Raw genomic sequence first — 5,385 nt, forward strand, 5'->3', positions numbered from 1 at the left:
AAAATAGATATTGATTGATAAAAGAAAATGGATTATGGGTGCTTTAATAAATTAACTATTTGGGAATAGGCTAGGGATAAGTTTTGTTTGTCTGTTTTGTGATTGACTGGGGAAGCTTCTAATTGTATAAAAATACTTTCGGATATTAATCGTTTGTCGTGGTTAGAGACAGGAGCTAATATCGTGGTATTGTCAAAATCAATAGTGTGTTTCATCATTAAACTATGTTCAGATAATTTAGACGCCATGAAATTACGGGAGGAGACGGAATATTTGTGCTGGGTAATGCGGTCTAACAATTAAACTATGTGAACTATTCTTCGCTTTTTCAGTTATTTTAAGCTTTCTATGGTAACATTTTTGTGTTCTCTAGTCGTGACCACTCTGAATTGGTTCTCGTACCTCTGCAGCTCTTTGCCTCTATTAGTTCCAACTTTCCGGTATATCACCGTCCCAATTTTAAAGTTTCCTATTACATTGCGAACACTAAGATTGTGTGCAGTAACTTTTTTGCGTTTCTTCCGTGCCATACAATTAACGGCGATATTACACTTCGCAGATGTATCTTGGTAATTCCTCCGCCGTTTCTGTAGTCCAAAAAAATGTCGAAAGGAGAAAACTCCGTGGCCCTGTGAATGGAATGATTGTATGCTGCGATCGCTCGTTCCATCGCTTCGTCCACCTCTAGCCCTTTTTCTAACTGATATACTCGCAGTTGGTCACTGAGGGTACTGTGTTGCCTTTCAATACCTCCTCGGCTCTTTGGATGTCCTGGGGTGTAGGTGCCATACCACCTCCAAGATTTTCATCACTTCCCTGATGCATGCGTTGTCAAAATCTCTTCCTCTGTCTGACGAGAATATATCCGGTACACCGTAAAACTGGAACTACGAGCGTAGGGCTTTTAACAACGCTTCTGCTTACCTCTCTTTCACTTGGTACACCATAGCTAGTTTGCTAAATACGTCTATCACTGTGACCCACTTGTATCTCTTCCACGTAAACGAATCCGCTTGAAGATCGCTAAGTAGTTCTTCTTCAGTGGGCGTCTCTTCCTGGATCGCTTGAGATGGGTGTCTGTGATATTTTGCAGTAACTACCGATGGTTTCTTGAATTGTGGGATTCATACTCCACCAGATGTATCGACGGCGCAACGCCTGTAGTGTTTCGTTCATCCGTCTATGGTTAGTCTTCCCCTGGTGATATGCGAGATCACCTCCTTTTGGTTTCGCGTCCTAGAGAGTTTCTTCCATCATCGTACAGCGTATAAACAACCGTTCGACCTCAATCTGTTTCGTCAACGAAAAACGCCGAATTTCGTCCCACAGGACTGCATTTCCTACGTATAGATGATGGGCTTGTCCGGCCTTCGATGCATCCTTTAGTGATTTTCCTCCTTTGTAATCTCTGTGTGTTGATCTTCATGGGTTCTACTCCCTCCGCCGATATATATAGGGACACTGAAGAGCTATATGTCCTTCTTCCCCACATTTGGAGCGTCACTAGAAGCCCAACCTTCCCGCAACCTTGCGTTCTTTCCACCGACCAATGTTCCAGGGTTTCTCTTGGCTCGCTCTTTTTTCCTGGTTACTTGTTTTCTTTCTCCTACCATCTCTTTGATCTTTCCTTCTCCAAGAGTTAGACATTCTCGGCCTTTGATATTCTATCAGGGTTTACCTCGGCTCTTCTACTTCCATTCGCGCCTCCACCTCCTTAGCGCTTGTCTGTATAAGATCTTAAGCACATTCCACAAATGAGCGGCCTCTCAGCATTCCCTTTTTCTTCCCCAGTTCTTTTTTTCTGCCAAGAGTTCTGCGCCATACTGCCTAGGTGACTGTCTGGTTTTCCCTTTCTCTGATCATCATGAGTATGTCCTCCTGTGGGGTCCACCTCTCTCTTCCGCATGCCTTCTTTAATCTTTTGTCTTTTTAATGACCCTCAGCAGAGAGTTTCAAGTATACCGCGATGGTTAGTTTTTCTTTCACGATAGGCTTTAACTAACTCTTTTTGACGCTTGGGATCTTTTATCGTTTCCACGATTTTAGAACATAAAATGGTGTTTCTATAGGCTCCTATCCTCTCCAACAGATGTTTAATCTAAGATGGTCTTATTTCCAACGTATATATATAATATGTTCTGCAACGTTTGGTTATATTATCGATTATGAATGAATAAATAAATGTAATTTCTCCTTTGACAACCTTAAACCAAATTCGAATACCACCTTAAGGTGGACTATATGCCGCGATGGAGAAGGTCTAAAGACTATAAGGTCATCCATGTATATTTGGCAACAGTCTTCTCATAGCCCGCGGAGAAACTCATCCATCAATCGCTGGAAAGTAAGAGGAGCAGCTCCAATAACAGGAACAGCTGCAACGATTGGCTCTTTTCACTTATATATGAAATATATGTTGCAAGTATTGTGATCGTGTAAAATTTAGAATTTTAGTTTTAGACAGAAATACATGTTTTGAGGTTCGCTGGGCACAAATTATCCTAAATAGCTTACAAACTTCACTTCGTAGCGAAAATTTAGAGCCTATTAAAACAAGTGCTGTATCAATATTTAAATTTCAGATAAGGATAAAAAAATCATATACTCCTTTTCGAACTTTTTCCCGACAGGAAGGCCGAGCCGAATAGAGAACCCTGCCTACTGTCTTGGAATGACTCCAGTGACTGGGTGCAATCAAGGGCATCCCTTACGGTCCAGTGCCGGCCATAAAAGGATAGATGATCCTATGTAGCCTGACCCTTAGATGCACGGTCGCTCGGAGAAACTGGTCAATTCCTTTCGAGAGCAACTATAGGTGGGACATTAGCCTGTGTAAGCACCAAGAAACTTATGTATATGCTAATTGAACCTTCCAGCTATAGTGAATGAAAGGATAACACTTGAACATTTACAGAAGTGAAGTGACAGTTGTATCAGCTCCGAAAATATGGAAATAAAGTCTCGTAAGTGAAAGCTTATTATAACAATGCATGCTTTCAAATAAACCCGAGCCAATGTATGCTTATCAAATTTTACTTTTATGATAATTTACTTTTTTCAATAACTAAACTATAATCCCACCGTAAATAAAACTTTATTTACCGAACTTTCATTCAATTCAATTCAAAGACTAGAAATATCTCAATACATAAAGAAGGCTGTTATTATAAAGTGACATAAAGGTCAAATTTGTAATGATGATGTTTATAATGAGTTAAAATGAAGATAAAATAAATATGAACGAAAAACACTAATGAATACAAGTGAGAAGAATGGAAAAAGAATGTTTTCAAGACCACCCGTCGTACCTGTTCAACCTTAAATAATATATAAGTCCTATCTACACTCCCATTCGACTTCTAGTTACTTCTGTAATATTCCCTATGACTAATCTTGTATGCCGAATGAGGTTGACACTAGGGTTCTCGCATAATTATTATAACTTTCAATAAATTTATTTGTACTTTTCGTCTTAGATGAGCTGATGTAGTTTCATATTTCCAATATTGCTAAGTTTTATCCTGCCATACATTGTGTAGCATGTTATTCGATCTAGCTGCCCATCATCCATTTACAATCTCCCTGAATTTAATAACTGATCATTTGCCCACAGTTGTTAGCAGATCCTAATCCCTATGTAAGGATTGAATCCATCTTTCTTATCTACAATCAAAATGTATAAAATTCACTGTAATAATTCCTGCTAAATATACTTCTCGAAAATCGATTCCATAAGTTAAAGGAATAGATAAAACCACTGTAAATAGAATTAAGAAATAGGTGGAAAAGGTCTTTTGGTTCAAGATCGTTCAATTTTAGATTGAAGGATCAAACTGCGGTAGTAAATCACTATGTGTGTTTCCTACCAAAATATTAATCATAACTAACTCTTTGAGCTCGCTAAAAGCCCTAGGGAACATTTACGCGAAAAATCCGACTATTCTTAAAATTCACGCTTACACTAATAGGCATGAAAACCAGGGAAAATCTGTTTACTTTATATGAGTACCGAGTTATGTGGGGATTACTGGATACGAGCTGGCGTACATAACCGCCAAGCAAGCACTTGCTCTTCAACGTCAGGGGTATGACAACCTATAGTCCTTCCAATGAAAAATAAAATATCAGGTAGTTGGTAGTCCATGGGGAGTGAAAGTCCCCCAAGCAAACTAAATACTATGTAAAAAAATAACTAAACCCTGGGCCACACCAAATCGTTGCTTGAGAGCAGGACTCATTGCTATGTGATCAATAAGGAGCCACCACCAAAATGTCAGTATTGTTATAGTACACCAACAGTCAGCCACATCTTTTAGGAATGGCATTTCTATGCTCCAGATTTGAATATATTAGGAGTGGAAGCGGGTATATAGGCAGCATACCCTTAATGATGATGAAAAATGCATAAAATTGGTATTACGTTTTCTAAGAAGAAAAAAAACCTATTGTACAAGATTTAAACATTAAATTCGAACACAGTTACATTTAAATTTAGGAAAATAAAAATAGATAAAACTTCATCACGAACGTTTGTCCTTTTAATAATTCTTTATTAATTTTAATAATATACCATTTGAATATTAAAGATGATTTGCTAACAAAAGTAATATTCTATTAGTTTAGAAAAATACTTGAAATAATAACTAACCTATGCACAATAACGTCAATTAAAGAACAAAGGAATTTAATCCTGAGAAACCTTTAAAACAAGTAAATGAGATTATTGTTCAAAGTTGCAGGGCTGTTATTGAATTGGCGGGCAGTAAACACAATCATGATATCATGATACCAAGCAAGCGCAATAATAGATCAGGCTGCAATATTAAGCACTTTCATGTGCTTCACTTCAATACCAGCAAGGCTCAACTCTAATTCAGAATTAGATGAGTAGACCAAATAACAATCCTTCAATTATTAAAATACATTTGATTATTTAGTGTACTATTCTACCTTCATTTTTTTTTTTTATTTTCTCAAATGTCATTTCAAATTACAGATAATCTCATCTTAAATATGTTACTACAAGAGAGAGCAATTACATCCACTCTATACACATTTTTATCAATATGACTCTCAAAAATTGGTATATAGAAACGACTAACGATGAAAATGAGGTTAAATATTATATAATAATGACTCAAGTTTGTTTTCGTTATAATGATCTACAAAATGGCTCAAAATATATTTTATTCTATGGTAACTTATACTTTGCTACAGTTCTTTACCAAAAATTTTATAAGCTGGGTTATGTTTGTCGAGTCAAAAGGAAAAATATTAATAGCTCAAGGCTGTCAACATGTTGCCTCCGAAGAACAATATATAAACCTAATTAAAGAAACTTTATAAATAATTAGTTAAAAAAGGGTAATTAATGAACTTTAAGAA

Source organism: Halyomorpha halys, unplaced genomic scaffold (assembly GCF_000696795.3).
Source record: "Halyomorpha halys isolate HHAL.00 unplaced genomic scaffold, Hhal_1.1 Scaffold1016.1, whole genome shotgun sequence".
Lineage (NCBI taxonomy): Eukaryota > Metazoa > Arthropoda > Insecta > Hemiptera > Pentatomidae > Halyomorpha > Halyomorpha halys.